Below are 27288 nucleotides of genomic sequence, written 5' to 3' on the forward strand. Positions count from 1 at the left end.
TGGTGAAGGCCTACATCGATGAAGTGAGAAAGCTGGAAGAGAGTTTCAACGGTATAGAGGCTGAATACGTTCCCCGAGCGGAGAACGATATCGCCGATTATCTGTCAAAACACGCTGCCCTGAAGCTACCTGTGGAACCAAGTACCTTTGTGCTCCAGCTAACTCAGCCATCCGTTGATCCATCAACAGAGCAGAACAAGAGGAGGAAATCAGGACCCGGCAAGTACTTTCCCGCCGAGCTCCCCGAAGCCGCCGGCAAGGATGTTCCCATGGACACTGAGCCTGCCACGGGACGGCTAGCTCCGGCGGAGCGTCGAGCTCTTGCCGTCGAGACAGCCATTCCTATAGCAGAGGAAATGCCTTTAGTCCTCGCCGTCGAGCCCCAGGCTCCAGCGTGGGCATAGAATACCGTCCGATTCCTCCAAACAGGGGAACTTCCTGAAGAGCAGGAAGAAGCGGAAAAAGTAGCCCGTCGCTCTACCATGTACCAGTTCATCGATGACGTCCTGTATAGAAAGAGGCCGAACGGTGTGAAATTGAAGCGTATCCCTCGGGAGGAAGGACTGGAGCTGTTGGCGGAGATACACGGAGGCATATGTGGATCCCACATCGGGTCAAGGGCCCTTGATGGCAAGGCATTCCGGCAAGGCTTCTTCTGGCCCACCGCCCTCCAAGATGTGACGATACTAGTCACCAGGTGTGAAGCGTGTCAGTTCCATTCAAAGAAGCTTCATCAGCCAGCTCAATCCTTCAAACCATTCCTCTCTCCTAGCCCTTCTCGGTCTGGGGGCTCGACATACTGGGCCCTTTCCCCCGTGCTGTCGGGGGCTTTGAGTACTTGTACGTTGCAATCGACAAGTTCACAAAGTGGCCGGAGGTGGAGGCAGTGAGGAAGGTCACAGCTCAGTCAGCCGTCAAGTTCTTCAAGGGACTAGTGTGCCGTTTTGGTGTACCCAACAGGGTCATCACCGACAACGGTACACAGTTCACAAGCCGCACCTTCATGCAATATATCCAAGACCTCGCCAGCAAATTCTGTTTCGCTTCCGTTGCTCACCCACGGAGCAATGGTCAAGCTGAGAGGGCAAATGCTGAAGTACTGCGAGGATTAAGGACCAAGACCTTTGACAGGCTGCACAAGAGTGGAAGGCGCTGGATTGATGAGTTGCCGACGGTTCTTTGGTCGATCAGGACGACGCCAAATCGAGCCACCGGCCAGACACCTTTTTCCCTGGTATACGGGGCAGAAGCAGTTCTCCCCACTGAAGTCATATACGGGTCACCTTGAGTGCTCGCTTATGATGAGCTTGAGCAAGAGCAACTGCGGCAAGATGACTTAATGCTCCTTGAGGAAGATCATCTTCGGGCGGCTGTGAGAGCAGCACGCTACCAACAAGCCTTGCGCCGCTACCATAGCCGCAAGGTTCATGCCCGAAGCCTTGAGGAAGGCGACCTTGTTCTTCGGTGCGTTCAATCGGCCAAGAATTCCAACAAGTTGACGCCAAAGTGGGAAGGCCCTTATCGGGTAATACGAGTCACCAGGCCCGGCGCAGTCCGCCTGGAGACCGAAGATGCTCTTCTGGTGAGTAATTCCTGGAACATTGAGCATCTTCGCAAGTTTTACCCGTGAGGCGCGGCTTGCCGGGCCCCCCGCCGAGCCACCTTTTGTACAAGCATTGCCGATGATGCATGCAACCCTTTGTACAAAGCCAGGCGCAGACCCTGAGCACAAATAAATGAAGCGCTGGCGCCCTAAGTTATAGCATGCATGCTAGGTTGAGTCTCGTCCTTGGTTAGGGTTGATAGTGCTTAGCAGCGACTAACCCCTAGCTTAGAGGTCGAGTGTGCGTTTCTTTGTCTTTCTTTTTTCTTCTTTGGTTCACAGGACATACGGATATCCGTGCCGAACCACTTGGGGAGGAAAAGAGAAGAGGGACATACCAGCATCTAGACCACGGCAAGCCAGTATTGCCGGGGGCTGCAAGAGCAAAGATTCACCCACGGCAAACCAGAGTTGCCGGGGGCTACAGCTTCAGATAAGTTCATCATCCCTTATCATGGATTCCCTTATGGACTGAGGTATGTGAAACCTCGTTTTTCCTAAAGCTACCGTGCTCCCCTAACTCTAGGCCCTAGGGCTCATTCCTGGGGCCAGGTTTGGTCGTAGTCGCGGCAGCGAGAGGATGAAACGAGGAGCCTAAACCCACCTCATCCCTGCATCCGCCAAAGGCGTGAGAAAGGTCAAGCGAAGTGGGGAGACGACAAGGCCAGTTGCCGGGCAAGGAAATGTTTGTCTTAAAGATATCAAGGATTCACTCCTTGTCGTGGGTTCTACCCACAAACAAATCACCCGGCAAACATCCCTTTTTCATTAAAAACATTCCACTCAGGTACAGTCCATAGGGAATGAAAAACATGAATAATGGGATTACAAGTTTTAAATTCAGCTAAGGCCCGAAGGCTTACAAACTAAAAAGAGATAAGGTGCCCGTAATCCCTTTCTTGTCCCTCTCCTCAGGAGGCAGGCCAAGGAGATGAAAAGGGCAAAAGGGGCGCCTACGCGAGCTACGAGCGGCAGAACACACCAAGAGAACATCTCGGTGGCCGTCCGAGGGCTGGATGGTGATGGCGGCGCCGGAAGCAGAGCTCGAAGACGAGGCGGCAGGACGTCAGCAAGCGTCGAAGGCGTCGGTGCCCGCGTACTCCGAATTGACGGCCTTGGCGCCCGCCCTCTTCCTCTTCCGCAGCCTCCCAACGCCAGCTGCCCAAGGAGACGACCCCGAGAAGTTCAGGGAGCCGGCGACGCGGATGATGTGGTCGCCGGTGCCGCGCGGGGTGGCACCCGATGCCTAATCGGACCCGTCATCCTGCCGCCTACTACCCTCGTCGTCGCTGCCGCTGTCGTCCTCGTCACTCCCACCCGAGGAGGAGTCTTCACTATCAGAAGAGCTCTCCACGCAGCACCTTGCACGGGTCCCAAAGCACCCGAAGACCTTGATGAAGAGAAGGCCACCCTCCATCAGCTTAAAATGGAGAGTGAGCCCCTCTGTCAAGCGGTGGATATGGGCGAACGTCTTCCATCCCCGACGAAGATACATCACGTGAGGGGCAGGGAAGTCGATGCGGGCCTGCATGCCACTGATCCCGCAGCCCCTCATACGCAGCCACAACGACTCCGGCGGATCCAGCTCCATCTCCCGCGCGAATGGAGTCGGGAGACGAAGGCGACGGCGAGGCAGCTGGCGCAGCCTGACGAAGAACTCGCAAGGGTCATCCCCAACATGGCCCTCCATGGGGGGAGGAACTGCCGGTGGAGGCGAGGCCGGCGCGCCGCCCCGTCCTCCTCTTCCCCGAGCGCCTCGGCCTCGCCCCCCTTCCCCTCGCCGCTGGCTCTGCCGCCGCGGGTGCAGGAGAAGGAGGGATGCGTTGTCGAGCGGCGACCCTTGCCGCCACCGTTGAAGGACCAGGATTCCCTCTCTCCATGATGGATGGAAGGGAGGGAGCAGAAGCTAAAGGAAGGAGGAGATGAAGGAATGCGGGACACCATCCCCCCCCGTTCTTTATAAAGGAATGGGGTGGGGGCTCGGCCGCCCCGCTCAGCCAATCAAGACGCGAAAGGCGCAGGGAACTGGAACCGACCCGCTACCCCAGCCCGCGGCAGCCCGGTTTCCCGCCTCCACCGTTCGCCACCCCAGGCGCATGAGAGCCACGTGGCGGGCGTGCAGGACCGAGGTGACGGGTGAGGCGACCTCTCCCCACCCCATGATCGTGGGGAGTGGACGCCTTGAAGACCACGCCTCGGCCCCGTTCAGTAAATGGGCCGCGCCTCCACGCCTCCCTCCGTTTATGGGGAAGGCGCGAACCGCCCCCTTTACTACAACGTGACATTGCGTGCAGAGCTCAGCCCCACGCATGCCGCCCACGTCACACATGCCTCCCCACGCCACGCCACCCGTGGGAAGCATGGGAAGCGCAGCGCATGAAGAAACTTACCGCGGTAAAAACCGCCCCGCCTGCCCGCGCACCATTTTTTTGGGCCTAGCCCAACGACGCGATTGCGCTTACGTGTGGCCCAGGCCCGGGGGCTCCTGCTAGTGTACAAAAAGAGGGGTACACTTTTTGTACCCCTATAACTGTGCATGGGCAGTCTGAGCCACGGGCACCACCACACTGGGCAAGGCAAGGGAGGTGAGCCAAGGTAAGGCCGAAGCTCAGGAGAAGCAGAACGACGCCAAGACCAAGACCACAAAGAGCAAAGGGGACCAAGCGGACCCCCCCGGCAAGATCCTTGCCGGGAGGCGGTTCTAGCAAGCCCGGCAAGACCCTTGCCGTGGCAGCTCGCCCCACACCTACGGAGTGAGTCACCCTTTAGTCCACTGCCCCCATGGGGCAAGGATTCGGGAGACATCCCCGTGGTGGCATGCAGATCTTTGTGAAGGCATTCAAGATCAGATACACCCTTTAGAAGACGATGATCCTTGGCAGGATCCCAGCCAAGGAGGACCACAAGGCCCCCGGCAAGAGCCTTGCCGGGGATGACAGCAGGCGCCATTGCAAGACCCTTGCCGGGGCCCCGGCAAGGCCCTTGCTGAGAACACCCGTAGGGCCACCATCAGGCCCACGCCAGTCGAACCTCCACCGCCGTTCGCATGCAGCTGCCGACCCAACCAGCTGGGCAGACACCTTCGTGGCGGCATGCAGATCTTCATGGAGACCTACCACTGCGCCATCTCAGCTGCCTGCCTGCCTACATGGCACTGTGGGCGGCGCTGGCCAGGGCGCGTGTCAACACGAGAGGGAGCGGCGACGGACGAGACAGGGCTCTCCCCCGTCCCCGATAAAGCAAGGACACCTGGCCAAGACGCATTAAATGCGCCTTGTCATGTAATGTGAGGGATAACCTCGCATCACTGTTCCCTTTCCACCTCCTATGTGCCACTATGGCTACCCCTTTCCCTATAAAAGGAGGCCCGAGGCGACCAGGAGAAGGATTCGGCTTTTTGGAGCTCCTCACACCCCATAGCTAGCTCAAGAACACAGATATACAATCCACCAAAGTAGGAGTAGGGTTTTATGCATCCTCGCGGCCCGAACCTGGATAAACGAACCGTGTGCTATCTGTTTGATCTGCTCTTCTCACGACCCCGCGCCCCGCAACCGTAGTAGGGATTCTTGTGATCCCATAGGTGTCGTTCATCACTGACACTTCATCATCCAAGCATGCCTCCCGACACGTCTATCACTCACACGCACACACAGAAACACATCCCCTATCTTCTTGATATTGCAGTTGTACCCTTCGTTTGTCTAGTGGGCCTCTCCCACCATATCCAAGAAGCAACTCCACCACCACCCCCGCAACACTATACCTCTCTCTCTCTCTCGCAACCTATTTCTGAACTACACTTATGTATGGATGTCGATCATCTCCCTCAAGACATAGCTAGGTCTCTCCTTCTCCATACATATATGAGTCAATCTACCTTTCTAGTTAGGTCTCCTCCCCACACACACACAGATACATCGAGCGCTCTAGTCATGTCTCCCTGCCGCACACAAACTTGCCCTCTCCCCTCTGATGTTCTGGTAGGTCAGTCGCCCTTTTTCTTTGACGTGCGCATACACAATTTTGATGGCTCTCTTCATTGATCCCATACCCACACACTTGATCCTCTGTTCGATTATATCGATCTCAAGCCTATGATCCCTCCCTCTCTTCTCGTGGATCTCCCCCTCTATATATGATATAGCTAGGCCTCTATTTCACACACATTGCATGTGTCACTTTTTTTTGAGATATCATCGACACATATCACTAAAAAACACTTTCGTGATTATACGTGTTTGTCACAGTAGGTCATGTTCTCTGTCATGCATGTACATCCATGACGATTTTATGGCAAAATCAAGATAGTCATACCTGTGCTGTCGTAGAAGTGTTCCATGACAATACCAAAATTATCATCATGGAAGTGTCCACTTCCATGACGATAAATGGCGCTTCATGGAAGTGTTTTCTTCAAGGGTAACTGACACATGACATCCACCATAACGGCTTGCCGTTAAGCTATCGGGTTCCGGTTTGGATCCGATAACCCGTTAACAGCCCAGACCAATGGGGATTTTCCACGTGTAAAATTCTCGTTGGCCGCAATAGCCACGTGTCAGCTCCGCATTGAGACAAATGTTAATCGCCCAACGGACAAGAGGCACCTATGATACGTTGACATGTGGCAAGGCCCAACAGCATCCCATTTAGGTTAAAAAGGCCGGTCCAGTCAAAATTAGTGGGATGGCCCATTAACGGCCTGCTTGCCGATGACCCATTTGCAGTTAAGGCCCATAGGAATAAAGTCAAATCGGCCCGTGAGCGGCCCATTGTAGATTTCTCATCATTGCGTCCTATGGTCACTTCCGACCCATTAACAGTCTGCTAACTATTTGGACCGAATTACGGCCTTGTGTGTTTCCATCATGTTAAAGGCCCTGCTACATTTGGGCCCATTTATTGCCCAGTGAAACTTTCGTCCCATAAAAGATCATGAAGAAATTGGGTCATATTCAGCCATGTCTAACATTACGCCTGTTAATAGCCCATTGTAGATTTGGGCCACTTCCATCCTGTTGTGTTTTTCGGCCTGTTAATGTTGGACGAAATCCATGGGCCATATGTGGCCCAATGTCACACTGGGCCTAGTAACGGCCCATATAATCGCTGACATAAATCAAGCCAGGCCGCACTTCCGCCCTGGTAAAGGCCCGTGTAGTAGGTCGACGCATTTATGACCCGCCTGAATTTTGGCATGTGAATGATCCACATTGTAAATGGGCCACCATGAGCTGAGATACATCTCGGCCTGCTAATGACCAGTGGGTTATTTGGCACATTTTAGGCCCAATCAGCTTTCGGCCTCCTAAAAGCAATGGGCATAATCTGGCCCAATTAGGGCCCAATCTAGGCCCAATCTGACTTTCAGCCTATTAAAGCCCCATGTTATTGATGGACCATATTAGACTCGCGAGATATTTACACATGTTAAGGACATGTTGTTACTATGGGCACAAAAAAAATTAGGTCTATTAAAGGCTCACTGTGGACACAACCTTATCAAAAATAAGAAAGCTTATGCTGATTTAGGACCGGATATTTTAGTGGGCTACATGCCCTTTACGGCCCAAAATCGTTTTTCGCCCAATTGGAATTATGGGCCCGACGAATGTTGGCCCGTTGGGCTCCGACGATGCCTTCAGCCCAAAGGAGATCGATGATGCCAAACACTACTAAGATAAAGCTACATTATACAGAAATAGCGCATAATTTCTATGGCCTTTGGCAGGACGATAAATGATGTATCACAACAAAATAAATTACAACCATACAACAAAAGGCATGTTGGCATAGAAGTTGACAGTCCTTGGAGATAAGTGCACCATTAGATGTATCGAAGCACATATCATTTGACCTGGGTGCTAATGTTTCAGGCTGTAGAATCTGATGGAGCAGGATGACCTTCCCCTTTTTTCTACCATTACTCTTGAACAACAAAGCAAATGTGTGATAGTCTGGTTTCAAAAGTATTCCCATCTTGACGACATTTGTCAACCACTATTCTTGTTTCAAAAATGACCCACATTAGGTACTGGACTTGTGTTTGGAGCATCTGTCTACCCAGAAGATTTTGTTCAATTGACAATTTGGATGAGGTTACCTTGACAAGCAACCCAGAATTACACAAGAAGGTACTTTTTGCACTGTTGGTTGAGAGATACTGACACACAGCAACAAGAGGTGACATTATGCCTGTGGTAGCCTCATCGCCTTCAGGTGGTTATGGTTGTTCAATCATTGGTTCCATAGTGATGACCCACAAGTATAGGGGATCAATCGTAGTCCTTTTGGTAAGTAAGAGTGTTGAACCCAACGAGGAGTAGAAGAAAATGACAAGTGGTTTTTAGCAAGGTAATTTCTGCAAGCACTGAAATTGTAGGTAACAGGTAGTTTGATAGCAAGATAATTTGTAACGAGCAAGTAATGGTAAATAAAGTGCAGCAAGGTAGCCCAATCCTTTTGTGGCAAAGGACATGCCAAAACGGTTTATTATAATATGCAAAGCGTTCTTGAGGGTACACAGAAATTTCATCTTGTCACTTTTATCATGTTGGTCTGATTCGTGTCTGCTACTTTGATAATTTGATATGTGGGTGGACTGGTGCTTAGGTGTTGTTCTTACTTGAACAAACCTCCCACTTATGATTAACCCTCTCGCAAGCATCTGCAACTACGAGAAAAGTATTAATATAAATCTAACCATAGCATTAGACTTTTGGATACAAATTGGTCCCTTACAAAGTAGCACATAAACTAGGGTTTAAGCTTGCGTCACTCTAGCAACCCAGCATCTAATAACTACTCCACAATGCATTCCCTTAGGCCCAAGTATGGTGAAGTGCCACATGACACCACTAAGGGAATCACAACATACATATCATCAATATCGAACACATATCAAGTTCACATGATTACTTGCAACAAGATTTCTCCCATGACCTCATGAACAAATCTAACTACTCACAAATGATAATCATGCTCAAGATCAGAGGGGTATTAAATAGCATAATGGATCTGAACATATAATCTTCCACCAAATAAACCATATAGTAATCAACTACAAGATGTAATCAACACTACTAGTCACCCACAAGTACCAATCTGAGGTTCCAGTACAAAGATTGAACACAAGAGATGAACTAGGGTGTTGGGGATATAACAACTGGGTATAACCCGTCTAGGAGGGGCCGGGTCATACCACTGGCGGTTCACAATGACAAGGCCCATGAAGATGTTGAAGATGGCGGTTCATGAAGCAAGCTGACTGAAGGCCCGAGATCTAAGGGCAACTTGAGACCCATAGATGTAAACTGCCATATGTTAAGGAAAGTATAGATTCTGTCACCGAGTTGGACAAGTTGTGTATAAGCCGGTCGGGACTGTATAGGCCGCCGGGCATCAGCCTATGTATATAAAGGGGTGACCCGGCGGCGGTTTAGGGCAAGAGACAAGAGATCGAGAACTATGTCAAGCATATTCGCTCCCTGGTAATCGAACCCAAGTAATACCACCTCAAACTGGATTAGGCCTTTACCTTCACTGCAAGGCGCCGAACTAGTATAAACTCCCTGTGTCCTTTGTCCTGTTTAACCCCTTTAAGCTAACCTAGTTGCAATGGCTCCAGGACTAAGTCCTTCCGCTAGGACATCAGCCGTGACAAATCCACGACAGTTGGCGCCCCCCGTGGGGCCAGCGCACGGTTTTTTCGAGTTGTTACAGGGGAGCTTTGAATGGATAAAGAGATACGCTGTGGGACGGATGACCAAGAGTCGCCGCGGCAAGCTCTACATCGACGATGTAGGCTGGGGCCCCGAGGCCAGCTCAATCGAGTACGGGTACCGGGTCCCCTCCGGCGGAATCCACGTCTTCATCGGCAAGATCGGCGAACCGGGCCCTGAGCCGGACATCTGCACCAACATCCTCGAGACGGCTCAGCGTGCGCGACCCGCCCGAGTACAACCCACCGTGAAGCATGCCTTTGTTGGTTTCATCCATGGAGCGGAAATTGAAGACAGATCTGTGTCTGGCGGTGAGACGGCCATCTATTTTGATGGTGAGTCGTCCACGGGCGAGACTAATTCATTGTATCAACTGCAAGACAACCGGCTTGGGGGCTATTCCGATGGTGACTGTATTCTGGACCCCTATGAGCCACCGAACAGGGTTGAGATCTTCATGGCCAGCACACAACCGGCGCTTGGTTCAACAACCGTCGCGGCTATGACCTCTAGTTCAATGGCTGCGGCGGCTAGTGCTAGCGGCTCTGTGCTCCCGCCGGCTCAAGTTCTCACAGAATTGTTAGAGGCTTTGGCGACTCTGATGGGGGTGGAACTAACCCCCGGACAATTAGGAGCAGCACAAGGTGGATGTGGCTAAGCTGCAAGATGGGATAGCTCAAGCCAAGGAAGAGCTGGTGGCTGAGAACGCTAGGATGGCTGCAGAACGGGCTTTCCTGGATGCCCAGGCAGAACGGATCCAAGAGGATTCCTTCTGGCTCACGTTGGATCAGAACATTTCAAACAAGGTCATGAGGAGGAGACACCGGAGTCATCTACCCCAAGTTTATGAACCAAGGAACCCCTTCAATACGCCTGGATCAGGGACCAATGACCCACCGATGGTAAACCGGACAGTTGAAGCACCTGGGGCTGGAGCGCCGGTTCAGCCACACACGATGGGCTCTCCACGTGTGAATAATACCCCGCCTCAAAATGTTTCGACGCCACCGGGTCATTATTATAACCCTTTGGACAATATGATTGCTGCACAATGCGATTGGCATCTCTACCAGTTGAAGGTGAGTCTTCAACGGCGATAGAGATGCGTCAGGCCAGGGAACTTCTTCAGACAGTCGTGGCTCAGCAGGTGGCTTATTATAGGATCGAAAGTATGTCTAGAGGGGGGATGATTAGACTACTTGACCAAATAAAAATCTAGCCTTTCCCAATTTTAGTTCTTGGCAGATTTAAGCAATCAACCTACACATGCAATTCTAAGAGTATAGCAGCGGAAAGTAAAACAATTGCATATGAAGGAAAAGGGAAGAGTTTGAGGGAGCAAACGCAATGTTGACATGGAGATTTTTTATCCGTGGTTCCGATAGGTGGTGCTATCATACATCCACGTTGATGGAGACTTCAAACCCCGAAGGGTAACTGACAGAGTCCTGGATTAGGGGGTATCCGGACAGCCGAATTATATTCTTTGGTCGGACTGTTGGACTATGAAGATACAAGATTGAAGACTTCGTCCCATGTCCGGATGGGACTCTACTTGGCGTGGAAGGCAAGCTAGGCAATACGGATATGTACATCTCCTCCTTTGTAACCGACCTTGTGTAACCCTAGCCCCCTCCGGTGTCTATATAAACCGGAGGGTTTTAGTCCGTAGGACAACATACAATCATACCATAGGCTAGCTTCTAGGGTTTAGCCTCTCTGATCTCGTGGTAGATCAACTCTTTTACTACTCATATTATCATGAATAATCAAGCAGGACGTAGGGTTTTTCCTCCATCAAGAGGGCCTGAACCTGGGTAAAACATCATGTCCCCTGCCTCCTGTTACCATCCGCCTTAGACGCACAGTTCGGGACCCCCTACCCGAGATTCGTCGGTTTTGACACCGACATTGGTGCTTTCATTGAGAGTTCCACTGTGCCGTTGCCATAAGGAAGGATGCCTCGTCTTGTTGTTAAAAACAACATTACCGCCGGGGGAGCCCTGGTTGTCGGCCAAACTATCCGGCTTGGCAGTTTCATCATGACCGCCCGTTCGGCCGCTGCACCAACGATGACCTCTCGGGTCATCAAATAGATCCTCCACGTCGGCTCGGAATTCGTCGAGCAGATGGATCCAATGGAGCTCTCTTCCCTAAACAAGCTCTTGGATCGTATCGGTGCCTTGGGAGTCGCTACAGACTATGATCGGATTGGGCTTAAACCCGATCAAAGGGAGATTAACTCTCCACCGGTCACCCATCATATTGCGGTAGTGGAGGAATAATGCGGCGATTCCTCCTCTATTTTGAGGACTAACTATGTCTGGATTCTTGAGCTCTCCGAGCCGGATACCCGCTTACGGGAGGACATCACCCAAGCCCTGAACCTAGAATCAGGCAGCGGGCCAGACTTATCGGGCAACACTCCGGAACCCAAACTTCCAAGATTGGAAACTCCTCAGCCCCTGGGTCTCATATCGGCTAGGAGTTCGGACTCAAATCCACCCACCCACCCAGACATAAATGATCTTTCCCACATCAGGCAAGAGCCCCATGAAACAGTACATCATTATTGGGCCAGATTCCTCCTTGTGATGAACAAGGTTAAGGACTGCCGCGAGGAAGATGCAGTCTCATTTTTCTGCAATAATTGCACGTACAAGGGAATCCTTAACGCCTTAAGTCGCCATGACATATCACGCTTCGCTGACTTGGCGTCCATAGTATGAAAGTACTGTGCGATGGAAAGCGCCTGGGAAACCGAAACGAAATTTTGGGATAATCCGGCTCAGAATATACACCCAGTCCGAAGTAAAAGGGTGCACTATCATAAGACACCCGAGTTAGTTACAAAGAAACAAAAACCCTCTACAGGGCATGGAACCGTATTGGAGGGATGGCTTAACGGACCCTGCAAAATTCATAGTACAGCGGATACCATACCAACACACAGCCTTAGAGCATGTTGGATACTCCGGTAGGTGGTCAAAAGTGGTGAGGATCTTCTCATCCCAAATGCCATGGAGCACCATCCCGTGGATAACAATACGATATTAACAGTCTTTGAAACCTTTGCATCAAATAATAGGCGCAAGCGAACACTCCGCAGCCTCGCCGGAATCTGCCACGTGGCAGCAATGAATCCATGGAGTGACACGGCTATTACCTTCAATGCCAGTGACGAACCTAAATTCCGAACAGCCCGAGCACCAGCTACACTGGTCCTTAGTCCAATTGTGGCCGGCTTTCGACTCACCAAAGTACTCATGGACGGCGGCAGTGGATTAAACCTCATCTATGAGGAAACTCTTCAAAAAATGGAAATAGACTGGAACCGCATTGAGCAAAGCAGCACAACCTTCAGAGGAATCATCCCCAGTCGGGAAGCACACTGTGCTAGGAAAATCACACTAGATGTGGTATTCGGCACGCCGGAGAACTATAGGTCCGAAGAAATTACATTCCAAGTGGCCCCGTTCAGTAGTGGATACCACGCCCTTTTAGGACAGGAGGCGTTCATGATATTCCAAGCCATACCCCATTATGGGTACATGAAGCTCAAAATGCCCGGGCCCAATGGAATCATCACTCTCGCTAGTGATCCGGACACAGCACTCCATGCCGAAAACAAAACAGCCGCATTGGCCCTCGAGGCATTATCCGAAGCCCTTTCGGCCGAGGAATTAACTGCGCTACACTCCACAATGGACATGGACGACGTGATACTTGACAAGAGATCCAAGTCCACCTCTTTTAAACCAACGGATGAAATACTCAAATTCCAAGTCCACCCAATGGACCCTACAAAATCAACATCCATCGGGGCACAGTTAAATCCTGTCGTGGACGCCGCACTACGAGAGTTCCTGTGCGAGAATTGGGACATATTCGCCTGGCACCCCTTAGACATGCCAGGAATCCAACGCAGGCTGGCCAAGCATAGCCTGAATATCCTAAAGGGATTCAAGCCGTTCAAGCAGGCTCTTCGGTGTTTCTCTGAACCTAAGAGACATGATATGGGAGAGGAACTAGCCAAGTTATTGGAGGCCGGATTCATTAGAGAAATAAAACACCCGGACTGGCTAGCAAACCTGGTGATGGTACCAAAGAAGGACAAATCCTGGCGCCTATGTGTCGATTTCAAGGACCTCAACAAGGCTTGCCCAAAGGATCCCTTCCCCCTCCCCCGCATTGATCAAATTATCGATGCTACCGTAGGACACAAGTCATTGTGTTTCCTCAACGCATACTCCGGCTACCACCAAATCAAGATGGCGGAGTCCGACCAAGCCGCAACGACATTTATCACACCATACGGCCCCTTCTGTTTCAACACAATGCCTTTTGGGCTCAAAAACGCCGGCGCAACATATCAGCACATGATTCAGACATGTCTGGAGAAACAGATCGGCAAAACAGTAGAGGCATACGTAGACGATGTGGTCATCAAAACCAAACACGTCGACTCTCTAATAGACGACTTGAGGCTCACATTCGACAACCTCCGAACATACGACATCAAGCTCAATCCGGAAAAATGCGTTTTCGCCGTACCAGCCGGGAAGCTCCTAGGTTTCATTGTCTCCAGTAGAGGAATTGAAGCTAATCCGGCCAAAATCCGAGCTTTGTCACAGTTGGCTACCCCAACAGACCTCAAACAAATCCAGAAATTAACTGGATGTGTGGCGGCTCTAAGCCGCTTTATCTCCCTCTTAGGAGAAAAGGCATTACCCCTTTATTGCCTCCTTCGGCGCACCGAACACTTCGAGTGGACGGACGCCGCCACAGCCAGATTGGAAGAAATAAAGGCCATATTGGCAACCAACCCAATCCTGGCCGCGCCAAACATCGGCGAACCAATGTTGTTGTACATTGCAGCAACTCATCAGGTTGTAAGCGCAGTGCTCGTCGTCGAACGAGGAGTGGAAGGACATAAATTCCCTCTTTAAAAGCCGGTGTATTATGTATCCATTGTCCTCACTCCATGCAAATCACGGTACCCACATTATCAAAAGATAGCCTATGCGGTATTCATGGCATCCCGGAAGCTGCGACACTACTTTCAATAGTGCTTGAGTACAGTAGCCTCGGAGGTGCCACTTAATGATATTATAAAAAACCGCAACTCCACGGGCCGGATTGCCAAATGGGCCATTGAGCTCCTCCCGTTCGACATAACATACAAACCTCGGCGAGCCATTAAATCGCAAGTATTGGCCGACTTTGTCGCCGAATGGACGGAAGCCGAACTCCCTAAAGAGTACGGCGCATAATCCAATTGGATCATGCACTTCGATAGCTCCAAAATGCTGGCTAGTCTGGGGGGCTGGCGTCGTCTTGACGTCCCCAACTAGAGATACAGTGCAATACGTACTGCAGATACTGTATACAGACTCCAACAATGCAGCCGAATATGAAGCCCTGTTACATGGTCTTCGGATGGCAGTTTCCATGGGCATTCAGCTCCTAGAGGTGCGTGGGGATTCGAAGCTGGCAATATCCCAAATAAATGGAGACTTCGATGCCAAAGATCGAAAGATGGCGGCCTATCGAAACGCCATCCTAAAGATGTCAGCTCGGTTCGAGGGACTCGAATTTCACCATGTGGCTCAGGAAAACAATCATGCGACGGATATCCTCACCCTCATCGGCGCAAAACGTGATGCGGCCCCCCCCAACATCTTTTTGGAGAGGTTGTTTAAGCCATCTGTGGTATGGGAAGGCGACACCGGTAACAATAGTCCGGACCCGGCCAAAATGCCCGATACCGAACACTCTGACATAATCGTAGGCTCTGCCACCGAAATAACACCTTCAGCCCACGTCATAATGGCCATCATTGCCCCGTGGATAGAACCATTCTTGGCCTACCTAACTAAGCAGGAACTTCCCGCGGACAAAAATGAGGCACGCTGCATAGTGCGGCGATCTAAAGCCTATAGGGTCCACGAGGGAGAGCTGTATAAAAAAAGCACTACCGGAGTCCTTCAAAGGTGCATCTCCGAAGAGGAAGGGCGGAAGCTTTTGGCAGAAATTCACGCCAGACTTGGCGGCCACCACGTCGCAGCCCAGGCCCTTGTAAGCAAGGCCTTTCGTACAGGGTTTTATTGGCCAACGGCCCGGTCAGACGCACAGGACTTGGTCCAACGCTGCGCCGGTTGCCAGCTTTTTGCAAACCAAAGCCACATGCCACCCACCGCCCTCCAAACAATCCCCATTACCTGGCCCTTCGCGGTCTGGGGGCTTGACATGGTTGGAACCCTTAAAGGGGGAACCCATAAGAAAAAATACTTACTGGTCATGGTGGATAAATTCACCAAATGGATAGAAGCCAAACCTGTTAAAATAGCCGAATCCGAACCGGTGATAGACTTCATATCCGGGGTCATACACCGTTATGGCGTCCCCCACAGCATCATCACTGACAACGGCACGAACTTCACGGCCGATGAGGTAAAACTCTGGTGCAGCAACATGGGCATCAAGCTCGATTATGCTTCCGTCTATCACCCACAAACCAACGGCCAAGTTGAGCGAGCAAATGGTCTTATCATGAGCGGCATTAAACCCAGATTAGTGCGGTACTTAAAGGAGCCTAACACGCACTGGGTAGAGGAGCTCGACTCCGTACTCTGGGGGCTGCGGACCACGCCGAATCGTACTACCGGATATACACCCTTCTTTATGGTGTACGGCGCAGAGGCAGTTCTGCCCTGCAACATAATTCATGACTCACCTCGAGTGCACATGTACGAAGAAAGAGAAGCGGAGCTCGATCGGCAGGACAGTCTGGACACCCTGGAGGAGGAGCGCGATGTGGCAAAAGCCCGTTCCGCATTTTATCAGCAACAGGCTCGCAGATACCAAAGCAGAGAAGTACGGGCCAAAACTTATAACGTTGGCGAGTTAGTTCTACGCCTGCCGGAGAAGAAAAAGTCCAAGCTAGAGCCCAAATGGGAAGGTCCCTTCATTATTGACCAAGTTCTGACCGGTGGAGCATACCGTCTATGGGATGCATCAAATAATCGACTTGAGCCGAACCCATGGAACGCAGCCAGTCTGCGAAGATTCTATGCCTAGCGTCGGACTCTATGTTCGTCTCCTTCCTCTGTCCATTTTTTGCATATACATTATCTATCTTTTTTCTCTTTCTTTCTTTTATTCTTTCTCTAGGCCTTCAAGGGCCAACTTGTGCCTCGCTTGCACATTATAGATGCGCTAACCACGCTCATTATACCTGGGGGCTTCTTACACAGAAGCTTAATTATCTATCTGGGCTTCATGCCCAGCACATGTGTTATTCTTCCGCATGGACCTTTTCTTCACCATTATATGCATCGATATGACTTAAGTTTTGGCCAAGCTGGGTTGCCTGGCTCTTGTATTTATGCCCTACGTTCCCGTTAATTCGGCTAGGGCATAAGGGGAGCACCTCTGCGATTGTTACTGCCGGGTCAGCCGGATGTGTACTTCAGACTGGGTGAAGCCGAAAGCTAGTGTTCTTAAGGGAATATTTAGTCGGTGAACAAAAGATGATTTTTATTTATTTTCCATATGTGCCCCAGATGTTTTTTGCCTGCGTTTCCTCTCGCAGTCCGGACATGCACTTTAGGGCATGCGTACCCAGGGAAAGGAACCCTTAACGGAACTATTCTCCCTGGAAGATATTTCTTACTACCCATGTAATATAACATAACTAGTTGGGCACTTGTCTGTTCAAGCACTAATGACCCCTATGCCTGGTCTCCACGCATACCCCGGTTCTTATATAATTGAGCGGGTATTCGGATACACTCCGGACTATCGGGTCCCGAGGTTGAAGCGAAAAGCTCTGCCATGACAAATGATTTACAATCCGGCTAGAAGGCATTATACATGTCACTTTAATTACATAGTCATGCAGACTGAATAAATTCCTCTTCTATACCATCCAACAGGCGGTCTAGCCTACAATCCTGTTGGGAATACTTTGCGGCTAATTCTACTTGCCCATAGACTAAGATAACGGGGATCTCTTTCCCATCGGGCCCCACAGGTCCGACCTCGGCCATGTGATTTGGGTCAGCCTTGGTATACCGCGTCTTCACCATGGCCCAGGCTTCCCTGGCACCTTGACGGCAGGCAGATATCTTCCATAATCGGAAGCACCGCCGCGCTCCCTTGAGCTTCTCCGCAAGCTCTCCAATGCCTTCTGGCAGGGAGATGGATGGCCACAAGGCCTGGGCAATACCTTGCATCACCTGCCGAACTTGTTCATGCAGTTGTGAGAGCTCGGATAGAAGATCACCCGTAGACTCAGGCATCTCCTCCGCGGGACGACCCGTCAGCATACCTGCAGACATAACTCTGTTAGCCGGCTTCTCCGCCGACCCTTTTTTAAGGGTTCGTTCAAGCACTTACTGAAAATGTCGTGTCGAAGCCGCTTATTCTCCTTCTCAGAGTCCGCTAGCTGGGCTCGAACATCTTTCAGTTCCATGCTCAGCTTGGTATTGGTGTCTTGGAGATTGTTTTTCTCCCGCCTGACCTCAGTCAGAACGCGTTCGCCAACCTTTAGCTGTCATACGACATGCTGGTCCTCTGGATTCTCTCCGGATTCATCTGCAATATCTACTGTTAGATCTGCAGCCACGCTGCATGCTATATGGTACCTATCATTCTTTGAAACAAATGTTACCAGCTGGGGACTTTTTAGGTTCCTTCAATGCGGCAACGGTGGCCCGAAGTTGGGTCTTGCATTCCTCCAGCTCCTGTGACAATCGAGTATTCTTCTCTGTAAGAACCTTCACAATAGATGATCCTTAAATCAGTTCTGCTAACTGTTTCAAGTCTTAGGGGCTAGTGATACATATAATCGTTAGATTTGCTTACCCCGTACATCCCTTACATACTGGTCCATGGCTCTGGCTAGACCATTTTGAGCAGCACGGAGGTACACGTCTCCAGAATTGAAGGCATTAAATGCCTCCGGGGAGAAGCAAGCGTCACGGAGTACGGCTCGGCGACGCCTATGATTCATGGCGCTCTCCACTTCTAAATTTGTAGTGGATAGTCTATTCGCATGCTCTGTAGGAGGAGTATCTAGCGTCCGCCCCATGTCGGCTTCCGCCTCTATGTCCGGCCCTGGAGCCCGACTGGTGGAAGCATGATCGACAGCCTCACCGGACATATTCCGGCGAGCGTTTTTTCTGTTAAAGAAACATGGACGTCATTACATTTTGAGAAAGACGACAACCACGGAGTGGGGTTTTTGTCATACCTCTGCGCCGGCGTCTCCGTCCTGACCGCCTTCCTTTTTGGCCTGCCCGGCCTCGGTACCTCTTGTTGGCGAGTTGCTGCAGGGTCGGCACGGCGTCCCGAAGGCCTTCCCTGTAAAACACCATATGTATATGGTAGGTGAACTGTCTAAAAGGGGATCCTAGTTTTTGGAGTTGGGATTTTTGGTTTTTCTTACGTGCGACGCGGGAAGCAGTCCGGGATAGTTGGTCATAATGGCCACCATGGCATCATCACAGCTTAATTGATAGAACTGCCAGTCTATCAGCTCCACGAATATGTCTGGATCTTCTTCGAGTCTGGGACCGAAGGCCTGGTCAGGGTCCTCTGGTTGTGGGGATGGGCTTTTGACCTCCCTTATGGCTTTTCGCAGTTCCTGCCGCACAATGGCAAGGTGAATACCTATGATAAAGAATGCGGGAAGAATGGAAGGAGGGGGATATAACTCACCCAGCTTGGAGGCTTGTACATGGAGAATCCATCCCGTGGCTTGATGCGGATGAACACCTCCTCCTCTCCCTTGAACAACTCGGACATAATTTTTGCCAAAGCAGCAGCGTTGTCCGGACCCTTGCGCCCGCAATGGGTGGCATCATCTTCCCCGTTAAAACACCATAGTGGGTGCCCTCGATATTGAAGTGGTTGCACTCCCCGCATTATACATATTGACATAACCTCGATTACTGTCAATCCTGATTGAGCCAGCGCTTTAATCCGGTTCATCAGATAAAGGACTTCTCCGTTGTCTTCCTCTTGGGGGCTCCGTGGGTGCCAATTTCGGCGTTTCTTCAGAGGAGCATTGTTGAACTCAGGAAGACCCCGCCGAACAGGGTCCGGAAGGAAGACATACTCCATATAAAACCATTCCGAAGGCCAGTCTTTATACGTCTTCTTCGGAGTACCAGACAGGTATCCGGTTTTGGCGATGCGCCATATTTCGGCTCCGCCCACTTGATAAAGTGACCCCTTCTGTGTGCGGGGGACGAGGCAAAATAACCTTTTCCACAGCTCGAAAAATGAGCCTCGTAGCCTAGGAATAACTGTGTAATATGGAAGCAGGGGTGAAATTATGCAGTTGGAGGCCGTAAAACTCCAGGAGCCCGCAGAGGAATGGATGGATTGGAAATCCGAGTCCCCTTAATAAATAAGGAACAAGGCATACCCGCTCCCCCGTAGAGGGGCTGGGGAAGCTCTCCGCTTGCTCCCCGCCATTGTAGGTGGCGAGCCCGCCTTGGACGGGAACCATATACGCTGGAGGGAGAAATCCCTTAGTCTACAGTTCGACTAATCGACTGTGTGGGACTGAACACCTCTCCCAATCACCGGGCATAGGGCTACGGGGGCGGGAGGAGGAGCTGCGGAGGTCGGCCATGCTGGAGTGGATCTTTATGAAGCGCGCTCCGATGGATTCTCGCTGGGGGAGGATGGTATGGATTGGATCTAAGAATCCCCATCCCTTTAATAGACAATTTATTTATCTGGCTAGGGGGCGAATGTAAAAATGCCCTGGCACCTCGTATTCATTCGACGCGTGGAAGATAGCCCTTATTGGGCGCAGAAGTCAAGAGGTCCAACATTTATGGGACCGGACACTGCTTAACAAACGTTAGAAATTTGGAGAAGAACCCGCCTTGCAATGCCGAAGACAACACTGCGCGCCGGACTCATCGTCATTGAAGCCTTGTTCGGGGGCTACTGAGGGAGTCCTGGATTAGGGGGTATCCGGACAGCCGGATTATATCCTTTGGCCGGACTGTTGGACTATGAAGATACAAGATTGAAGACTTCGTGCCGTGTCCGGATGGGACTCTACTTGGTGTGGAAGGCAAGCTAGGCAATATGGATATGTATATCTCCTCCTTTGTAACCGACCTTGTGTAACCCTAGCCCCCTCCGGTGTCTATATAAACCGGAGGGTTTTAGTCCGTAGGACAACATACAATCATACCATAGGCTAGCTTCTAGGGTTTAGCATTTCCGATCTCGTGGTAGATCAACTCTTGTACTACTCATATTATCAAGACTAATCAAGTAGGACGTAGGGTTTTACCTCCATCAAGAGGGCCCGAACCTGGGTAAAACATTGTGTCCCCTGCCTCCTGTTACCATCTGCCTTATACGCATAGTTCGGGACCCCCTACCCGAGATCCGCCGGTTTTGACACCGACAGTAACGGTTGCGCGAGTCCATAGAGGGCTCCACCCACGAAGGGTCCACGAAGAAGCAACCTTGTCTATCCCACCATGGCTGTCGCCCACGAAGGGCTTGCCTCACTCGGGTAGATCTTCACAAAGTAGGCGATCTCCTTGCCCTCACAAACTCCTTGGTTCAACTCCACAACCTTGACGGAGGCTCCCAAGTGACACCTAGCCAATATAGTAGACACCACTCTCCAGGAGGTAACAAATGGTGTGTCGATAATGAACTCCTTGCTCTTGTGCTTCAAAAGATAGTCTCCCCAACACTCAACTCTCTCTCACAGGATTTGGATTTGGTAGAAACAAGATTTGAGTGGAAAGCAACTTGGGGAAGGCTAGAGATCAAGATTTATGTGGTTGGCATGTAATATCTTGACCTCAACACAAGTGTAGTTGGTTCTATCTCAGAAAATGTATGTTGGAAGTGTAGGCATGTGCTGATGGCTCTCTCCACGAATGAAGAGTGGGTGGAGGGGTATATATAGCCTCCACACAAAATCTAACTGTTACACACAATTTACCAAACTCTGTGGGACCGAATCATGAAACTCGGTCGGACCGACTTGGTTCATAATGTGACCGTTAGGGTTTTTGGTGGGACCGACATGTCAACTCGGTGGGACCGATGTCATTAGGGTTAGGGCATAACTTAATCTCAGTGAGACCGATTACACAAACTCGGTGAGACCGATTTTGGTAATATACTAACTAGAGAGTTGGTCAGGCAAACTCGGTGGGACCGATTCGCTCATCTCGGTTGGACCGAAACATTACGAAAGGGAAACAGAGAGTTTGCATTGCAATCTCGGTGGGACCAATCGCTCATCTCGGTTTGACCAAAACTTTACGAAGGGAAACAAAGAGATTACAATCCCATCTCGGTGAGACCGAGATCCCTATCAGTGAGACCGAAAAGACTAGGGTTTCTGGCAGTGGCTATGTCAAGAGAACTCGGTGGCGCCGGATAGAAAATTTTGGTGGCGCCGAGTTTAACTTTTGGTTCGGTACATATGTGTATATGAGAAAGTAGTTGAGGGCTTTGGAGCATATCACTAAGTATTTTGAGCAAGAACCTCATTAAGGAGCACCTCACCCCCTCTTGATAGTATTGGCATTTCCTATGGACTCATTGTGATCTTGGATCAGTAAAATAAAAAATGTAGAGTCTTGTGCTTTGAGCATGAGCCAATCCTTTTGTCCTTGGCATTTTGAGGGGTCCACTTTTCTAATCCATGCCATGCCATTCATTCATCTTTCCTGAAATATTTATCTTGAAATAGCATTAGCTCAATGAGCTATATGTTGTTAGGAATTACCATAACCACCCAGGGATAGTTGCACTTTCAATCTCCCCCTTTTTGGTAATTGATGACAACATATAGGTCAAAGCTTCGACAAATGATTATAAGATTGAAAAAACTTCATCGCTTTTAGAAGTATGTGATAAGCAAGAACTCCCCCTAAATTTGTGCATTATTTAAATTTTGCTTTTGAATGCAAATGCACAATCAATTAGGATCATGGGTTACTCTTCCATGTCACATACATCCTGGTGGAGCGCTCAAAATGATAGAAATTAAAAGCATGCACTCATCACCAAGCAAGTGAATTATCATATAAGGATATAAGAGATAATATCATCCAACAAGCATTAAGGGTAGCATATGATCAAACACATGATCAAACAAGTATTTCACAAGAACATAAAGTATCTCTCACAAGCAAATAATCAAGAAGTTCAACCAAACCAAAAACAATAGAGATAAAAAGCAACACTCTCTCTCGAAGCCTATGATCTATACATTTTTCTCCCCCTTTGGCAACAAGTTGCCAAAAAGTTCAAAAATGCATAGTGCTAAATGTCTCTCAGGCTTGATCTTCGGGAGGTGGTGTAGAGATGACTACAAGGACGAAAGCTTCTGTTGATGTAGCTGGAGCTGGTGGAGTGGCTGCTGGAGGTGGCACTGGAGTTGTAGGTGTTGGAGCTGATGTTGTAGCTCTAGTATCTGTGACTGGCACTGCAGCAGACCTCTGGCTTCGGGGCACTCTAGCAAAAGCATCTGTAGTTGACTTGCCCTTCTTCTCGTCCACTTCCTCCCTAAGTTGCTCAACTGCTGACTAAATCTCGGTTACTTTGGCATCAAGATCATAGAATTTCTTATCAATGATCCTTCCAAGCTATCCTGGTTTTGAGTCATGGTGGCCAAGCCCTTCTCAATCCTCAAGGTGGATTGGATCGGATATCCAAGATGATCTTGCATGGATTTCAAGAACACTTGAGATGCCTCTTCAACAATTGGCATTCTTGCAGCTTTCTCAGCATTAGCTTTGGCTTTCTTCTCCTGTGCTTGAACTGATGATGGTTCATTCTCATCCATCACAACTGTGTTGTCTTCAAATTCAGGGTATATGGCCAGGTGCTCCTTATCCAATAGATATTTGCCTGTGCCCATCTTCGAGTTGATGAGCTCCTGAATTTGTGGGGCATACCCACAGCTTCTCTTCTGATCAGCTACTGTCCTTTTGCTTGTCTCTACAATCAGACTCATGACTTTGAACTTTTGAGGCACATCAAACAAATGTAGCAAATTGATACCATGTCCTCTGATCATCTTGTGATCAGCTGACTTGGGTAGCAATGTGTGCCTTAGGATCCAGTTGATGGTAGGCAGACCAGACAACAAGAAGTGGACAGATCCAAACTTATGAGTCTCTAAAGCATCATCCGGGGTCTCTCTGTACATGTGTGCCATAGTGTTGTGGTCTTTCTTCTTCTCGGCATAAACATCCAAGTCATCTTCATGTTCCTCGGGGGCATTGATCATCTTGGCCCATTCTTGTACTGTGGATAGGTACCTAGTACCCTCAGACATCCATATAATCCTCCCATCTGGATAGAAATGGGTTGTAGAATAGAATTGCATGATCAGCTCATCATTCCACTTGGTGAGATTCTGTCCAACAAATGTATCTACTCGATAAGCCTTGAAGCTGTCATAGACTCCTGGATAGTGATCTTCATTTTTCTTGATGTACTCCTAGTCAACCCATCTCATGTCACACACTATGGGCTTCTTGTCAAGCAGGACATTCTCATAAAAGTCTTGTTGTTCCTTTGTGTGGAACCTGTAGTCCACAACAGTTCTCCTCCTGACAGCATATGGATCAGACTGTCTCCACAATCTCAGTCCCGAATCCTTCCTGATCTTCATATTTTCTGCAACGGGATGTGCATCATTATGGTCAGGGGTCTTGGGCGACTTGGGCTTCATCATCTTCTTCATCAACAATCTCAGGCACTAGGGCCTTGTTCTTTTCTGCTGCTAGAATGTTCCTGGTGCTTCTCTGGGGTGCAGACTTTTGAGCTGGAGCTTTGGGAGCAGACTTGGGCTTAGATGGAGCAGCCCCTGATCTGATTGCATCTTTCATAAGCTTCTGAGCTTTGGGCGCTGGTGCAGCATCCTCTTCTTCTTCGTCATCATCTCTCATCATTGATGGTTTTCCAATAACTCTGGCAATGGTATTCTTGACCCTTTCTTTCCTCTTCTTGCCTTCATCTCCTTCTTTGTGTTCAAGAATGAACTACATTGTTTCTTGAGTGGAGGCTCTGGCTTTTGAAATTGGAACTCTTCTTGCTGGAGCCTTTGTCTTCATTCCAGGCTTACTTGCAGCAGCTATGCCATACTCCTTTTCAGCACCTTTTTCCTTGAAGTGGCCTCATCCTCAACAGCCACATAATCCTCATCTTCTGGATCTGAGGTTTTCTTCTTCCTTGTCCTGGTAGCTTCTTTTGGCAGGTTACTAGGTGTGCTCCTGCTGCCCTCATCATAGCTGCTGGAGTGACTGGTGCCCTCACTCAACTGAACCTGCTCTTCAGACTTGTTCTGACTATCACTTTGATTAGACATCTTCAGGCAAACTGTCAGTAGACCCTGTGAATAGGTTGTAGATGAGGTAGAGTAGATGAGCATCACAAATTATAGAGGTTTTGCAAAACAATTGAGTCAAAAAGCTTAGTTTTAGTTCTCTACAGAAGTGATCTCGGAGCTGCCGAATTGACAAACTCGGTGATACGGAAGCAACACTTGGAAACTAAACTAGTGAACCTAGTTGGCCCGAATCATAGTTCGGTGGCACCGAGATTGCTAGGGTTTCACAGAATCTTGAACTCGATCACACCGATTTGCACGTTTCGGTTGGACCGAAAAGCGCATGTGCAATGGCCAAGGCCGAATCGATGAGACCGATTTCTACATTTTGGTCGGTCTGAGATGACTTCTCCGGAGAGCTAACCCTAAAATTTTCGAATCAATCTAGACCTAAGGAAGTTTTAGCTAGATGGATCAATCTCAATCATGGCAAGAAACATGGCATTGTCCTTATGCTAGGAATCGGAGTGAAAAACATAGCAAAGGGGTCGAACACTTACCATAGAGCGGTGAGTGTTTGCTACGGCAGCAACGGCGGAGTAGATTGCTGTTGACGGCGGTGGAGACCAGTGGCGGGAGGTCGCTGGCAGCGAGAGGATGATCTGAAGACCCGAAGAGGCAGAGGAGGTTACGCGCGGGTGAAGGGTTTCGGAAAAATTTCCAAAATTTGATCCGTCGGTATATATATAACCTAACCCTGTCGGTGTGACCAAGTGGAACAACTCGGTGGCACCGAGATGCAAAACTGCAGGCAGTTACTGCAACTCGGTGTGACTGAAAGGTTCTAATCGGTTGCACCGAGATTGAAAACCTAGATCAACTAAGTGATCTCGGTAGGACCGAAAAGGATGAATCGGTCAGACCGAAATGCACAAAGAGGTTTTGGAAGTTTAAGTCTATGACGAATCGGGGACTCTGAGTACTCCTCACATAGAGTGGTTCGAATCTGACTTGATCAAACTTTGTGATGTAGCATGAATAGAGTTTGAGACGAGGAAAGCATAGATAGCTAGAGGGAGTTCTTAGGCATTCTTTTCCATCCATTTGGCAAAAGAGAAAAGGTCAAACAATCAAAGCAACAAATGGATGTCCTCGAATGAGAAAAATATGCATTCAACATGCTCACACAATAATATGGCAAAAGAAATATGTGACAAAGCATGCACAAACACTCTAGCATCTATCAAGCAATTGGCGATGACTAGGTCATCTATATATGAGTATATTGACTTAGGAGTCAAATGAGAACATTTGATCATAGGTCATACTCATCGTTTAAGCACAAGTGGGGTTACCACTTTTACATAAAGCATTGTTGTGCTCACACCATTTGAGTTGCTTTAGCTCAATTTGTAGACTAAAGCTCCCCCTAGTTGTGATATCCCCCCTAAGAGGGATGAACTAACCTTGGGTTTTGTCGATGATAACTTCATGTAGGTAATGAAGATGTAGATGCTCAATGTTGATGTAGATCATTCGGAGCATTCCATTTGTCGGGGGTTGGGTGCGACATATGCCAAAGGATGGCTTATCATGGTGGGGGCGAGTAGAACGTCGCTGGTGCCTGGAAATGGGATGAGGCGAAGACATGCACGCCGGCGAATCTTACCTAGCTTCAGGGCTCTCCGGGGAGATAATACCCCTACTGCTGCTTTGCGGGGTCTTCACATGATCACTATGGCAAAGTGTTTACACGACCGCTCCTTGAGCTGTTTCCTAGAGGTAGGAGAAGGCAAGGCTAGCTTCCTCCTCCCTGTATGACCTGGTCTAGTACTAATGGATTCCAACCCTTTGCATGGGTGCCCTGGGGGTTTATATAGGCCTACCCCCCAGGGGTACAATGGTAATCCAGCTAGATGCGGGCCCAGCCGTCAGTCTCTCCGGCCGCCATTTTATCTGCCGACTCCTGGGGGCCGCCGACTGGTGGGCCCCGCCGACTGGCCCGGTACGGAGCCGACAGGTCACGCCCGCCACGGGCGGGTCTTGCCGGCTGCTGATTACTGTAGTTGTGCTTCTAATGACGCAGGCTTCGTCATGGAGTCGTGGCAACAGCCCCGCCGCCAGGCGGGCGATCACTATTGCCACTCTCCGTCACATCTGGTTAATGGCGCGTGGGCCCCGGGGGAGGAGCGGGCCGACTCCCGACGGGTCCGACTTGTGGCGCACTTGCCGTCCTCTGGGATCCCGCTGGTCGATGGGACCCGCCGCCCAAAGGTCGTACAGACAAGCCGTCGTGGGCACAGGATTCGGTCCACTGGTGCTGATGTCAGGGCCAGCATGGCAATAGTGCCACGCCGCACGGAGATCTCCACGGGTACGGCGTACTATGACCATGCTTGCCTTTGGAAAGGGGTGGGGGCAGTCTTCACTATAGCCACTCCCCTGTCATGTCCCTCTTGATGAGGACATGGGGTTTTGTTGGAGTCGCGGGTCGACTCCCCAAGGCCGGCTTCTTGGGAAGTCGTCAGTCAGGAGTCGGTTTGTCCTGAAGTCATCCCCGGGACTTGGCCGCGAGTGGCTAGTCGGTGGCCTTGCCGCCGACTCCTCAGAAGGCGGCTCTT

The sequence above is a fragment of the Triticum urartu genome, chromosome 7A, assembly GCF_056163025.1.
Source record: "Triticum urartu cultivar PI428250 chromosome 7A, HENAU_Tu73, whole genome shotgun sequence".
NCBI lineage: Eukaryota > Viridiplantae > Streptophyta > Magnoliopsida > Poales > Poaceae > Triticum > Triticum urartu.